The sequence below is a fragment of the Dasypus novemcinctus genome, chromosome 17 (genome assembly GCF_030445035.2).
Source record: "Dasypus novemcinctus isolate mDasNov1 chromosome 17, mDasNov1.1.hap2, whole genome shotgun sequence".
NCBI classification, from domain to species: domain Eukaryota; kingdom Metazoa; phylum Chordata; class Mammalia; order Cingulata; family Dasypodidae; genus Dasypus; species Dasypus novemcinctus.
The window spans coordinates 26,959,276-26,974,933 of record NC_080689.1 but is presented as its reverse complement, the minus strand read 5'-3'; the positions used below and the strand labels follow the sequence as shown (position 1 = coordinate 26,974,933).

General features: G+C 39.9%; 1 protein-coding gene across 18 annotated transcripts in view; it reads left to right on the top strand.

The window, feature by feature from the left end:
- Window positions 1-15,658, top strand: part of CDKL4 (cyclin dependent kinase like 4) — a 124,026-nt gene that overhangs the window by 3,357 nt on the left and 105,011 nt on the right. For 2 of the 18 annotated variants that reach the window (XM_058278432.2, XM_058278439.2), the window contains exon 2: window positions 14,934-14,989. The exons of the other annotated variants lie outside the window; for them this stretch is intronic. The gene's annotated coding sequence lies outside the window, so the exon portion shown is untranslated. The remainder of the gene's footprint in view (window positions 1-14,933; window positions 14,990-15,658) is intronic. 18 annotated transcript variants of the gene reach the window in all.

Below are 15,658 nucleotides of genomic sequence, written 5' to 3'. Positions count from 1 at the left end.
CCATATGGTAAACGGGAGCCCAATCGCTTAAACCACATCTATTTCCCACTACCTCATTTCTTTTTATCCCTGAATAGTATTACATTGCATGGGCATTCCACATTTTCTTTATCCATTCACCAGTTGATGGACATTTGGATTATTTTCTGTTTGGGGCTGCATACATGTCTGTATGTAGACAAATTTTTTTTCTTCCTTGGTAGATACCTAGGAATAGAAATGTTATTTATGTTTAACTTTTATATTAAATTTATGTTTAACATTTACTTAATTTTTTTTTATTTATTTCTCTCCCCTTCCCCCCGCCGTTGTCTACTCTCTGTGTCCACTTACTGTGTGTGCTTCTGTGTCCACTTGCATCCTTGTGATGTGGCACCAGGAAACTGTTGCTTTTTTGTTGCATCATCTTGCTGCGTCAGCTCTCCGTGTGTGTGCGGTGCCACTCCTGGGTGGGCTGCACTTTCTTCCCATAGGGCATCTCTCCTTGAGGGGCACACTCCTTGCGCATGGGGCTCCCCTATGCGGGGGACACCCCTGCATGTCACGGCACTCATTGAGCTCGGCAGCCCTGCACATGGGCCAGCTCACCACACAGGTCAGGAGGCCCTGGGTATTGAACCCTGGACCCTCCATATGGTAGGCAGACGCTCTATCAGTTGAGCTATAACCACTTCCTGTTTAATTTTTAAGACAGTGTTGAACTGTTTTCCAAAGTGGCCATGCCATTTTACATTCCTACCAGAGTTCCACTTTCTACACATCCTTTCACCACTTGTTTTTGTCAGTCTTGTAGATTTTAGCCATTCTAGTGTAGTTTTAATTTACATTTCCCCAATGATGAGTAGCATCTGTACATGTGCATATTAGACATTTGTATATCTTTTTTGATGAAATGTCTATTCAGATCTCTTGCCCATTTTTAATTGGGTTGTCTTCTTATTACTAAGTTGTAAGAGAGCTTTATCTATTCTGTATATGTATCCTTTATCAGATGTATGATTTGCTAATATTTTTCCTCAGTCTGTGCCTTGCCTTTTCATTTTCTTAAATGGAAAATTTTTCTTTAGAAGAGCAAAAGTTTTTCATTATGGTAAATTTCAGTTTGTCAGATTTTCTTTTGTGTGTCATGCTTTTGGAGTCACATCTAAAATCTTTGCCTGCCTGAAGGTCCTAAAGATTTTTCCTCTATATTTGTTCCTGTGTTGTCACTTACATTTAGGTCAGTAATCCATTTTGAGATTGTTTTTAAATGTGGCATTCTTAATATTTTTTCATATAGATACCCATTTTTCCCATTATCAGTTGTAGAAAAGACTATTCCTCATTGAACTGGAAACTTTGTCAAAAGTCAATAGACAAAAAATAAAAGACTTTGGGGAACAGATATAGGTCAAGTGGTTTAGTGCCTGCTTCCCATGTACAAGGCCCCAGGTTTGATCGCTGGTACCTCCTAAAAACAAACAAAAAACAACTCTCATTGGGAAACAGATGTAGCTCAGTGGTTGAGTGCCTGCTTCCCATGTACGTGATCCTGGTGTAAATCCCCGATACCTCCAAAAAAAATAAGTAAAAAATAAAAGGCTTTATTTCTTGACTCTATTCCATTAATATATATGTGTTTTTTTATGCCAATACCATTATCTTGATTTAATGTTACTTTATAGTAGAATTTGAAATCAAGTAGCATCAGTCCTATGATTAAGTTCATCCTTAATCAAAGTTACATAGGCTATTCTAAGTCCTTTGCATTTCTGTATAAATTTTTTTTTTATTTATTAAATATTTATTTATTATTATTTTTTTAAATTACATTTAAAAAAATATATGAGGTCCCATTCAACCCCACCGCCCCCACCCCCCACTCCCCCCACAGCAACACTCTCTCCCATCATCGTGATACATCCATTGCACCTGGTAAGTTCATCTCTGAGCATCACTGCACCCCATAGTCAATGGTCCACATCATAGCCCAGACTCTCTCACGTTCCATCCAGTGGGCCCTGGGGGGATCTACAGTGTCCCGTAATTGTCCGTGAAGCACTATCCAGGACAACTCCACGTCCCGAAAACGCCTCCACATCTCATCTCTTCTTCCCGTTCCCCACACCCAGCAGCCCCCATGGCTACCGTTCCCACACCCATTCCACATTTTCTCTGTGGACATTGGATTGGTTGTGTCCATTGCACACCTATGTCAAGTGAGGGCTTAGATTCCACATGGGTACTGGATGCACTCTTCCCGCTTCTAGTTGTAGACACTCTAGGCTCCATGTTGTGGTGGTTGACCTTCTTCAACTCCATGTTAGCTGAGTGGAGTAAGTCCAATAAGTCAAAGTGTAGGAGCTGAAGTCTGTTGAGGCTCTGGGCCTGGGTGTCATGTTATCAGTCCAGAGATTCAAATCCCCTACATATATCTTAAACCCAGCACCAACTACAATTCCAATAAAGTAGCATGCAAGTCTTGTGCAAAGAGATCCCCTCTGAGTCCATTTCCATCACGCAGAAACACCAGCTCCAAAGAATGGCCATCTGTCATGGCAGTGAACCCCTTCTGCCATGACCATAGAACCCGTGGGTCTCTTTATCCCTCAAAAGAACCAATACCTGGGGTTGTATCTACCTTATCTGTCTCTTAGACTCTGTTCAGTTGTACATAGGGGTATTCCTTCTGACAACCTCCAGACTCTTTTTTAGAGACTCACAGCCTTATAATCTCATTTCTCCTCTCCATTTCCCCCTTACATTAGGTCAAACCGCTTCCCGAAGTCATGTTATTCTATGTAGACAGGTATATTCTGCTGTTCCGCATTGAATCTTTGATTCAAGGTCATTTTCTAGTTGCTTCTTCAGCTGGTATGTGGTAGTGATCCCTCGGTGCCAGGGACGCTCATCCCCGGGTGTCGTGTCCCACGCTGGGGGGAATGCATCACATCTACACGCTGAGTTTGGCTGTGAGAGTGGCCACATTTGAGTAACATGAAGGCTGTCAGGAGGAAACCCCCAGGCACAATGCTACTCTAGGCCTTGTTCTTATTGCAGGTGCATAGGCTCAAAAGTGTAGCCATTAGTATCAAGAGCCCACTGTTGGGCCCTCCTTCCTTCCTGGTTCTTGCCATTGCACCTGGAGGATTGCCGCTGCTCTCCCAGGGCCCACAACAGTGACCCCCCGGCCAGGAGCCCAGTACCCCCCCAGCTGTTGTTTTTAATTGTTTCCACTATGAGTATATATAGACATTACCATATACCCTGGGCATATGCCCTGTATAACTACCTGTCAACCATATATATCCTGTCAATAACATCCCATATCAGTATTCCTCCGCTGCCATTGTTGAACCACTCTGTGATCCAAAACTTCCCGTAAAGTGAATCCCAACATAATGCCAGCTTCAGAAGAGTCTTAGATCACCAAAATTCATATATACAATATACAGTATTTCCCCAGATCCACCATAAAACCTTTTCCCTTCCACAGCAATAATCTTTTAACTTATTCATATCATATTTCCTGAAACTGATGTACAGATTCCGAAACTATAGTTTTCAAACAAGGTAACATTTGTGCTTACTATGTGGTCCATACTTTAGGTTGTACAGTTTTCTAAATTTTTTAGTTATCCTATGTTTTGTCTTATGGTTTTCATTATTAGTCTGTCGTCCCCTATATGTTTTTGGTGTAATATTAGCTGTTTTATATTCATCCTCGTGTACTCTCACATAACTCCTCTTTTGCCCCCTTATTTACCTTTGTTCCATCCATTGCATGTCCATTTTCCCCTCCCCTTAGGGCCCACAACGCCTGCCAATCTAATGCCTTGGGAGCCGTCCTTTCTCACGAGAGATACAGTTCTCTCTATTCGACGGCATTAGTCTTCCCCAGGATATGGGTCCACCCCACCCAATGGTAGAACCCACCTTGGCAAAATGAGCCTTCAGCTATTCCCTCCAGAGTCTGTCCCGCATCAGACCATACCCCCTGAGCGTCCTAACCAGGTAACCCTCCTACTTATACTTTGATACGTTTTACTCAACATTTAGTTCTCAATGAACTTCTGGCACTCTCCCATGTTTGTATGTTGCCCCTCCCTCCCACCTATTTCTTGGACCATATTACCCCTCTTCCCATCCCCAGCCCCCCTCAAACCCAGAAAACCCCACCCGAAGGTAACCCCTTGCCCCCATTTTGTCCCTTCTTTGTGCTCATACTTACCCCCAGCTCATCACAGATTCCACCCCTACAGACATTAACTCACAGCCTTCCTCCACCCCCCGATTTCCAGTAAGCCACTTTTCCAGACTCTAGCTCTCTGAGGCAGTTAACTTATTTCATATCACTGAGGTCATATAATATTTGTCCTTCAATGCCTGGGTTGCTTCACTCAACATAAGATTCTCAAGGTTCATCCATGTTATCACGTGCGATTGTAGTGTATTGGTTCTTACAGCTGAGTAGTATTCCATTGTGTGTATATACCACATTTTATTGATCCACTCATCTGTTGATGGACTTTTGGATTGATTCCAACTTTTGGCGATGGTGAACAATGCTGCTATGAACATTGGTGTACATATATCGGTTTGTGTCCTTGTTTTCAGATCTGATGGGTATATACCCAGCAGTGGTATTGCTGGGTCATATGGCAAATCTATGGATAATTTTTTGAGAAACTGCCAAACTGTCCTCCAGAATGGTTGGATCCTTCTGCATTCCCACCAGCAATGGATGAGTGTTCCCCTTTCTTCACATCCTCTCCAGCATTTGTATTCTACTGTTTTTTTCATGGCTGCCAATCTTATGGGAGTAAGATGGTATCTCATTGTAGTTTTGATTTGCATTTCCCTGATAGCTAGGGATTTGGAGCATTTTTTCATGTGCTTTTTAGCCATTTGTATTTCTTCTTTGGAGAAGTGTCTGTTTAAATCTTTTTCCCATTTTTTAAATGGGTTGTTTATCTTTTTGTTTTCGAGATCTATGAGTTCTTTATATATGCAAGTTATAAGTCTCTTATCAGATATATGGTTGCCAAATATTTTCTCCCATTGTGTGGGTTCCCTTTTTACTTTCTTGACAAACTCCTTTGAGGTGCAGAAGGCTTTAATTTTGAGGTAGTCCCATTTATCTATTTGTTCTTTTGCTGCTCGTGCTTTTGGTGTGATATTCATGAAGCCATTTCCTATTACAAGGTCCTGTAGATGTTTCCCTACACTGCTTTCTAAGGTCTTTATGGTCTTGGCTCTTATATTTAGGTCTTTGATCCATCTTGAGTTGATCTTTGTATAAGGTGTGAGATGGTAATCCTCTTTCATTCTTCTACATATAGCTATCCAGTTCTCCAGGCACCATTTGTTGAATAGGCCATTCTCTCCCAGTTGAGAGGGTTTGGTGGCTTTATCGAATATTATATGGCTATATACATGAGGTTCTACATCTGAACTTTCAATTCGATTCCATTGGTCTGTGTGTCTCTCCTTATGCCAGTACCATGCTGTTTTCACTACTGTAGCTTTGTAGTATGTTTTGAAGTCAGGAAGTGTGATTCCTCCTATTTCGTTTTTCTTTTTCAATATGTCTTTGGCTATTCGGGGCTTCTTTTTATTCCAAATAAATTTCATAGTTAGTTTTTCTAGTTCCTTAAAGAAGGCTGTGTTGATTTTTATTGGGATTGCATTGAATGTGTAGATCAGTTTTGGTAGGATAGACATCTTAATAATATTCAGTCTTCCTATCCATGAGCAGGGAATATTCTTCCATTTATTTAGGTCTTCTTTGATTTCCTTGAACAATCTTGTATAGTTCTCGATGTATAAGTTTTTTACCTCTTTAGTTAAATTTATTCCTAAGTATTTGATTTTTTTATTTACTATTGTGAATGGTATTTGTTTCTTGATTTCCTCCTGATCTTGCTCATTATTGGTGTATAGAAATGCTACTGATTTTTGCGCATTGATCTTATAACCTGCGACTTTGCTAAACTCATTTATGAGTTCTAGGAGCTTTGTTGTAGATCTCTCAGGGTTTTCTATATATAGGATCATGTCATCTGCAAATAATGAAATTTTGACTTCTTCCCTTCCAATTTGAATGCCTTTTATATCTGGTTCTTGTCTCAGTGCTCGAGCCAGTACTTCCAAGACAATGTTAAATAGGAGCGGAGACAATGGGCATCCTTGTCTTGTTCCTGATTTTAGAGGGAAGGATTTCAGGATTTCGCCATTGTAAACAATGTTGGCTTTAGGTTTTTCATATATACTCTTTATCGTGTTCAAAAAGTTTCCTTGTATTCCGATCTTTTGGAGTGTTTTTATCAGGAAGGGGTGCTGTATTTTGTCAAATGCCTTTTCTGCATCTATAGATATAATCATGTGGTTTTTTTCTCTCAATCTGTTTATATGGTGTATTACATTGATTGATTTTCTTATGTTGAACCATCCTTGCATACCTGGAATAAATCCCACTTGGTCATGGTGTATAATTCGTTTAATGTGTTGTTGAATACGATTAGCAAGTATTTTGTTAAGTATTTTTGCATCTAGGTTCATTAGAGAAATTGGTCTGTAATTTTCCTTTCTTGTGGTGTCTTTGTTTGGCTTTGGTACAAGGGTAATGTTGGCATCATAGAAGGAATTAGGCAGTGTTCCTTCTGTTTCGATTTTTTGGAATAGTTTCAACAGGATTGGTGTTAGTTCTTTCCAGAATGTTTTGTAGAATTCCCCTGTGAAGCCGTCTGGCCCTGGGCTCTTCTTAGTTGGGAGATTTTTAATGACTGATTCTATCTCTTTGCTTGTGATTGGTTTGTTAAGATCATCAATTTCTTCTTTCGTCAGTATGGGCTGCTTATGTATTTCTAGGAATTTGTCCATTTCCTCTAAATTGTCATTTTTGTTGGAATATAGTTTTTCAAAGTATCCTCTTATGATAGTCTTTATTTCTGTGGGGTCAGTGGTGATATCACCTCTCTCATTTCTTATTTTGTGTATTTGCATCTTTTCTCTTTTTTTCTTTGTTAGTCTCGCTAAAGGTTTGTCAATTTTGTTGATCTTCTCAAAAAACCAGCTCTTGGTCTTGTTTATTTTTTCAAGTGCTTTCTTATTTTCTATTTCATTTAGTTCTGCTCTTATCTTTGTTATTTCCTTCCTTCTTCTTCCTGTTGGGTTACTTTGTTGTTGTTTTTCTAATTCCTTCAAATGTGCAGTTAATTCTTCAATTTCTGCTCTTTCTTCTTTTTTGATATATGAATTTATGGCTATAAATTTCCCTCTCAGTACCGCTTTTGCTGCATCCCATAAATTTTGGTATGTTGTGTTATCATTATCATTTGTTTCAAGGTAGTCATTGATTTCTTTTGAGATTTCCTCTTTGACCCACTGTTTTTCTAAGAGTGTGCTGTTTAATTTCCAAATTGTCGTGTGAAGTCTGGGTCTCTGTCCCTTGCAAATTTCCAGCTTGACTCCACTGTGGTCAGAGATATTGTTTTGTATGATTTCGATCTTTCTGAATTCATTAAGCCTTTCTTTGTGGCCTAGCATATGGTCAATCTTGGAGAATGTTCCATGTGCGCTTGAGAAAAATGTATATCCTGCTGTGTTTGGGTGTAATGATCTATATATGTCTATTAGATCCAGCTCTTCTAATATACTGTTCAAATGTTTTGTTTCTTTAGTGATTCTCTTTTGAGATGTTCTGTCCAAAGTTGATAGTGGTGTATTAAAATCCCCCACTATAATTGTAGATGCATCTATTCTTTCACTTAGTTTTTCCAGTGTTTGCCTCACATATTTAGAGGCACCCTTGTTAGGAGCATAAATATTTATGATTGTTCGATCTTCTTGACAAATTGTCCCTTTCACTAAAATATAGTATCCTTCTTTGTCTCTCACAATTGTTTCGCATTTAAAGTCTATTTTGTCTGATATTAATATAGCTACTCCTGCCTTTTTTTGGTTGTTGTTTGCTTGTATGATTGTTTTCCAGCCATTCACTTTCAACCTCCATGAGTCTCTGGGTCTAAGATGTGTCTCTTGTAGGCAACATATAGATGGGTCGTATTTCCTCATCCAGTGTCCCAGTCTGAATCTTTTGATAGGTGAGTTTAATCCGTTGACATTCAGTGTTATTACGTTTAGAGAGTTATTTATGGTAGCCATATTTTGGTTGGATTTGTGTTTGTTATATTTTGTTTGTATTATTTTATTTTCCCCTTCTATTTTTGTCTTTCTTGTTGCTTTTACACTCTCCTCCATCTCTGACTGTCCTGTTTTTTCCTTTCTTCCTGCAGAATTCCCTTAAGAATTTCTTGAAGGGGAGGTTTCTTGTTGATATACTCTTTCAGTTTCTGTTTATCTGTGAATATTTTGAACTCTCCATCATTTTTGAATGCTAGTTTAGCTGGATAGAGTATTCTTGGTTGGAAATTTTTTTCCTTTAGTACCTTGACTATATCATACCACTGCCTTCTTGCCTCCATCGTTTCAGATGAGAAATCAGCACTTAATCTTATGGAGTTTCCCTTGTATGTGATGGTTTTCTTTTCTCTTGCTGCTTTTAGAATTTTTTCTTTGTCTTGAGCATTGGATAATTTGACAAGTATATGTCTTGGGGTGGGCCTGTTGGGGTTTATGACCAGTGGAGTGCGCTGTGCTTCTTGGATATGTACATCTGTCTCTTTCAGTAGATTTGGGAAGTTTTCATTCATTATTTCCTGCAACACTCCTTCTGACCCCTTTCCCTTCTCTTCTCCTTCTGGAATGCCTATAATACGTATGTTTGAGCGTTTTGCGTTATCATTCAGGTCCCTAAGTCCTATCTGGATTTTTTCTACCTTTTTATTGACCACTTCTACTATCTGTTTGATTTCCAATGCACTGTCTTCCACATCACTAATTCTCTGCTCTGCCTCTTCTAGTCTGCTGATATTTGCTGCAAGTGTATTTTTGATTTCTTGAATTGTGGTGTTCATTTCCATCATATCTGTTATTTTTTTGCGCATGTCTGCAATTTCCCCTCCAAGTGTTGTCTTCACACTGTTAACCTCTTTCATTACTTCATCAAATTTGTCAGTGATAAATGTTCTGAGATCTTTCATTGCTTGTGCGAAGTCCTGCCCCCCTTCCTGATTTTCAGTTTGTTGATTGGATTCAGCCATGTTTTCCTGATTACTGGTTTGGTTTGTAGATTTTTGTTGCTGTCTTGTCAACATTTTTTCTTTGACGGGTTTAATCAGTTCCTTAGCTTCTTTGTCTAGTCTTGGAGATTAATTAGCTGTTGTTTTTGCGTAAGTGTTATATCTTCTCTTTGTCACTTTGTTCTTCTTATTCCAATTTCTTATTGCTAGTTAAGCTCACTTTAAAGGAAAGTATTAGTGCTGGGGAAAGTCAATTGTGTAAGGGAGGAGAAAGTGTGAAGTAGTATTGGTGATATATGTTTACAAAGCAACAATATGAGTTCTGGGAGGATGGAGGTTAGATCATGTAAATTGTGTAGAGTTATAGTAGTAGGAAAGTACCTATAATGAGGTAGACGACTGAATATGGGAGGAATGTGGTACGTACTAAGAGGCTATTGTTTTCGTGAGAGAGGGAAAGAGAAAAGAAAGGTAATAGTTTCAGGGACGAATACCAGATGGAAAACTAAACAAAGGTATTAGAAATTAAGAGTTAGACACTTTGTGGATCAAAGAAAGGGAGATGGAATATAGGAGAGATAGCAGATGGTGGAGGATATCAAGTTGTAGGGGAAAGGGGATAGTGTAGATAGGCTAAATCTATTCACAGAGAAATGGGGCAGTGGAGGGTGAGGAAACCCAGCAAATGTGAGGTATTTCCTGTAGGACCTATTGTATTGTTAAGGTAAAATAGTATAAGAAGAATATTGGGGACAAGAAAGAGAGGATTGAAAAAAAAAAAAAGAACAACAAGAACAACAACAACAAAAAAAAATTAAAAAACAAAAAACAAAAAAAAAACCAAAGAACAGAAACCCCGCCGCCAGGCTCGGCTGGGCTCAGCTGGGCTCCGGTCCCCTGCCCGCCGCCCGCCGCGGCTCGGCTGGGCTCGGCTGGGCTCGGCCGGGCTCGGCTTTCCCGCCCGCCGCCCGGCGCGGCGCAGCACGGCTCGGCTCTCCCGCTCGCCGCCCGGCGTGGCGTGGCTGGGCTCGGCCGAGCTCAGCTGGGCTCCGCCCCTCCGCCCGCCACGGCTCAGCCGGGCTCAGCCGGACTCGGCTACCCTGGCCGCCGCCCGCCGGGGCTCCGCGCGGTGTTAGCTGCCTCGGCTCCACCTACCCAAGGAGGGAATCCTCCACACGTAGCTGGGATCTCCGTGTATATTTCACAGATGGATCCTCTCTGTTACCTTCCCTCCAAATCGATGTCCAGACACCTCCGGACCAGGAAAAATCCCGAAACAGCCGGTCCCAAAGAGTCTCCGACGCCTCCCAGCCGATTCCCCCCAGGAGCTAGTAACCGGGAAGTTCACTCCGCCGCCATCTTGCCTCCCCCTCCTGAAAAGTCCCAATTTATATCTTATAGACCAGTCCTTTCCATTACCTTCCCACCAAATCGATGTCCAGACACTTCCTGCCCTGAAAAAATCCTGAAAAAGCCTGGTCCCGGAGAACCTCCAGCGGTGCCCAGCTGCCTCTTCCCAAGAGAGACGGCAAGGCAAGCTCACTCAGCCACCATCTTGCCGGAAGTCCTCTGTATAAATTTTTGGTTCAACTAGTCAATTTCTACAAAAAAAAAACAAAAACAAAAAAAAAACACATTGGGATTTTTAGGGATTGAGTTGAATCCATAGATCAATTTGTGGAGAACTGAAATTGAGTTTTCCAGTCCATGAACATGGCATTTTTCACCTTTAATCGCTCTCTTCTTTAATTTCTCTCCAATGTTTTATAATTTTGGTTTTGTTGTTGTTGTTGTTGTTGTTGTTGTTTTTGAGGTACCAGGGTCAGGCGTTGAGTTGAGGACCTTGTACATGGGAAGCCAGTCCTCAACAACTGAGCCACATCAGCTCACCTGAGTTGGCTTTTTTGTTTGTTTCTTGTTGTTTGTTTTTAAGAGGCACTGGGAACCGAACCCCAGACCTCCCATGTGAGAAGTGGGAGCTCAACTGCTTGAGTCACATCCTTTCCCTTATAATTTTTATTGTACAGATATACTACTTCACTTGTTAAATTTATTCCTAAGTATTTTTTCTTTATGTTACTGTGAATGGAATTGTTTTCTTAATTTCATTTCCAAATTATTTTTGTCAGTATATAAAAATACAATTTATTGTTGTATATTGATCTTGTTTGTATCCTACTATGTTCAAGTCTTTTTCATTAGTTCTAATAAGTTTTGGTGTTTTTTTTTTTTTTGGTAGGTTCACTAAGATTTTGTATATATAGTATCAAGCCATCTCCAAATACAGACAGTTTTACTTTTCATTTACAGTCTGTATTCCTTTAATTTATTTTTCTTACCTTATTGCACTGGCTAGAACTTCCAATACATTGTTAAATATAAATAGTGAACGTGAACATCTTTTTCCTGGTCTTAGTGGGAAATCTTTCTTTCTTTCACCATTAAGCATGATGCTAGCTGTAGGGTTTTCATAAATGCCCTTTATCGGTTTGAGGAAGTTCCCTTCTGTTCCTGATTTGTTGAGGTTTTTATGAATCTTTTGTGAATAGGTATAGATTTTTTAAAAAATATTTATCCCCCCTGCCAGCCATTGTTTGTACTCCTTCTCTACTCTCTGTGTCTGCTTGTCTTCTTTTAGGAGGTACAAGGAACCAAACCTGGGACCTCCCATGTGGGGTGGAGGCACCTAGTCACATGAGCCACATCTGCTCCCTGCTTGTTGTGTCTTTCATTTGTATCTCTTCATTGCAACAAATTGTTGCATAATCTCATAGCTACATCTCATTGCATCAGCTTGCTGTGCCCGCCCTTCACATCAGCTCACTGTGTTACTCATCTCCTTTAGGAGGTACCGGGAACCAAACCTAGGACCTCCCATATGGGGGGCGGGTGCCCAACTGCTTGAGCCACATCTGTTCCCCGATAATGGATTTTGGGAAATAACTTTCTGCATCAATTGAGATCCTCATGTTATTTTTGTCCTATATTCTACTGATACGGTGTTTTACCTTATTGATTTTCAGATATGAAACAACCTTGCGTTCCTGAAATAAACCTCACATGTCATGGGATATAATCCTTATGTTTCTGGGTTTGGTTTGCTGATGATTTTGTTAGAGATTGTATGTTCAAGAGACTAATGATCTGTTGTTTTCTTGTGATTTATTTTTATGACTTTAGTTTCAGAGTAATAATTCTGGCCTCATAAAATGAGCTGGGAAGTGTTCCCTACTCCTGTTTTCTGAAAGAGTTTATGTTATTGGTATTATTTCTTCATTAAATCATTGATAAAATTCAGCAACAAAACCATCCAAACCTGGCTTTTCTTTTGTGGGTAGATTTTTAATTTCTAATTCAGTTTCTTTACTTTTTGTAAGTGTAATTGGATTTTCTATTTCTTCTTGAGTCAGTTTTGGAATTTTGCATCTTTATATGCATTTGTCCAACAAAGTTGTCTAATTTGGTTGGGATATTAGTCAGCCAAAGGGATGCTGATGCAAAATACCAGAAATCTGTTGGCTTTTATAAAGAGTATTTGGGGTAGAAGGTTATAGTTACCAGGCCATAACGCAGTCTGTTGCCACATGTTGTAACAAGATGGCTGCTGACATCTGCCAAGGGTTCAGGCTTCCTGGGTTCCTCTCTTCCTGGAGTTCTTTCTCTCCAGGATCAGCTGCTATACTCTTTCCACAAGGGCAGCTATACACTATCAGGCAAACGGCTCTGTCACTCTCCTGGGGTTTCTGCCATGTCTAAGGAGCCGTCTCTATTCCTCTGTGTTCTTCTCCTGTGTGTTTACTTCCCAGACTCCAGTATCAAAACTCCAAATCAGTGCTTTGCCATGTATTTTATCTGTGAGTCCCCATCCACTAAGGGGCGGGGGCTCAGCACTCTACTGACATGGCCCAAACAAAGCCCTAATCATCATTTAATCAAACTCAGTTTACAAACATAATCTAATATCTATTTTTGGAATTCATGAACCATATCAAACTGCTACAGTTGGATAAAGTAAGTTTATATTATTCCCTTGTAATCTTTATAATTTCTGTAGGATGGAAGTAAGGTTCCCTCTTTCATTTCTGATTTTGATAATTTTTGTGTCCTCTTTTTTCTTGGTTATTCTAGTTAAAGGTTCATCAATTTTGTTGATCTTTTTCAAGAACTTCTTTTTTGAGGAACTAATTTTTTTCCCTGTTGTTTTTCTGATGAGAAGTCAGTCATTAAGCATATTGCTGTTCCCCTGTATGTGATTCATATCTCTGTTGCTGCTTTCAAGGCTTCCTTTTTGTCTTTGGTTTTTGGCAATTTGATTATCATGTATCTAGGTATGGATCTCTGTGTTTATGCTACTTGAGGTTTATTGAGCTTCTTGGATCTGTACATTAATGTTTGTTGTTTTTAATCAAATTTGGTAAGGTTTTGACCATTTCTTAAAATATTTTTTCTGCTCCTTTCTCTCACTTCTCTTTCTGGGATCTCATTATACATTTGTTGATACTATTGATTTTATCCCCAAGTCTCTCTGGCTCCATTCATCTCCAGTTGTTTTCCTCTCTGTCCTTCCTGGTATTTGTCTTTTGATCTATCTTCAAACTCATGGATTCTTTCTTCTGATATTGCAAATCAGCCCATCTAGTAAAGTTTTCATTTTATATTTTTCCATAGTTTCCATTTTTCTGTTGAGATTCTTTGAGTCATTATCACCATATTTCTTTTAATTCTTTAAATTTAGTTTGCTTTAATTATTTGAACACATTTATAAGCATGTTTATAATAGTTGTTTTTTGTGGGGTTTTTATTGTTTTTTTTTTAATTTAATTGCCTTTTTTTTAAAGATACATAGATCACAAAAGATATTACATGAAAAAAATATAAGAGGTTCCCATATACTCCACACTCCACCCCACTCCTCCCACATCAACAACTTCTTTCATCATTGTGGCACATTCATTGCATTTGGTGAATACATTTTGGAGCACTGCTGCACTGCATGGATTATAGTTTACATTGTAGTGAACACTTTACCCCAGTACATTCAGTGGATTATGGCAGGATATATAATGTCCAGCATCTGTCCCTGCAGTATCATTTAGGACAACTCCAAGTCCCAAAAATGTCCCCACATCACAACTCTTCTTCCCTCTCCCTCCCCTCGGCAACTACCATGGCCAATGTCTCCACATCAATGACACAGTTTCTTCAACTGCTAGAGTCACAGTCGTTCTGTAGTAGAATACCAGTCCAGTCTAATCCATATTTTATTCCTCCATCCTGTGGACATCCTGTGGTGATGTCCATTCCACCTCTAAATCAAGAGGAGGGGGCTTAGATCTCACATAGTTGATGGGTGCAGTTCTCCTGCTTGCAGTTGTAGGCACTCTTGGATCCCTTGTGTGGTGGTTGACCATCTTCATCTGCCTGTTTGAAGTCCCTGTCAACTAAATCCAACATCTGTGTCCACTCAGACTCCGCTTCTATTGACTTTCTCTTTTTCATAGCTTGCCTCATAATTTTTTGTATTGAAAACTGGACTTTTTGCCACTGAATTGTACACTTAAAAATGACTAAAATGGCAAATTGTTTATCACATGTGTGTTTCCACAGCAACAAAAATAAAATAAAATGGACACTTTAGGTAATATATTGTAGCAACCCTGGGTTCTGATTTTCTCTTCTAAGGGTTTTATATGTGATTTGTGTTTTGTTTGTTTTGTTTTTACAACCTGTTGGTGTGCCAGAATGTCCTCCCCCCTAGATAGTGGCTACTGATATCTCTGTTCAGACGTTTATTCTTATTTTATTTTTCAGCCTCACTGTCTAGGGGCCACCATTGTGTCTGTATGCACTAATGACTAGAACAGCAGGTAGGCTCCAACACCTCAGCCCATAGGTCTTCTGCCCTCTACCAGTGGATCAGTGTGTGCGTTGAGCTCATTCAAAGTTCAGTCAGTTCTCAAATCTACTTTAGCTTTAGCTTTTCTCCAGGCCTTCTTGGGTTCCTCCTTGCATGCCTGTAGTTTCCTGGTTAACCAGGGATATGTGTGGAGAGCTAGCCCTTCTGTGGCACTCTCCTTTTCAGGATCTTCCCATAGATTTCTGGTTGGTCTACTGCTGACCCCAACTGGAACAATATCTTTGGGCTACCAAATCATTGGTTTTTCACCCATTTCTTTCTTAGTGAGTTTGTAGTTTTACTGACAGTGTTGTCTCAGGTTTTCAGCCTCTGAGCCCTATCAGGATCACCACCTCTGGGCAGAAGGCTGCTGGTTTTCATGGCCAGGCCACAGTGATAACACCACTGCACCCACTGAGCTGGGCTACCAGGATGGTGTGGGGGGTTAGGAGTAGCCCCAGGCATGAAGACCTCAGACTACTACTGTTTATGAGGGGAGTTCTAGCGGCTTATCATGAATAAACACTTCAAAATTTGCTTTTTGCCTTTTGTTGATTTCCAGAGCCCCAGAATTAGTTGTTCTAGGCAATTTTGCCCAGTTGCATAATTATGGTTTAGGAATATGATTCACCTACCTCTT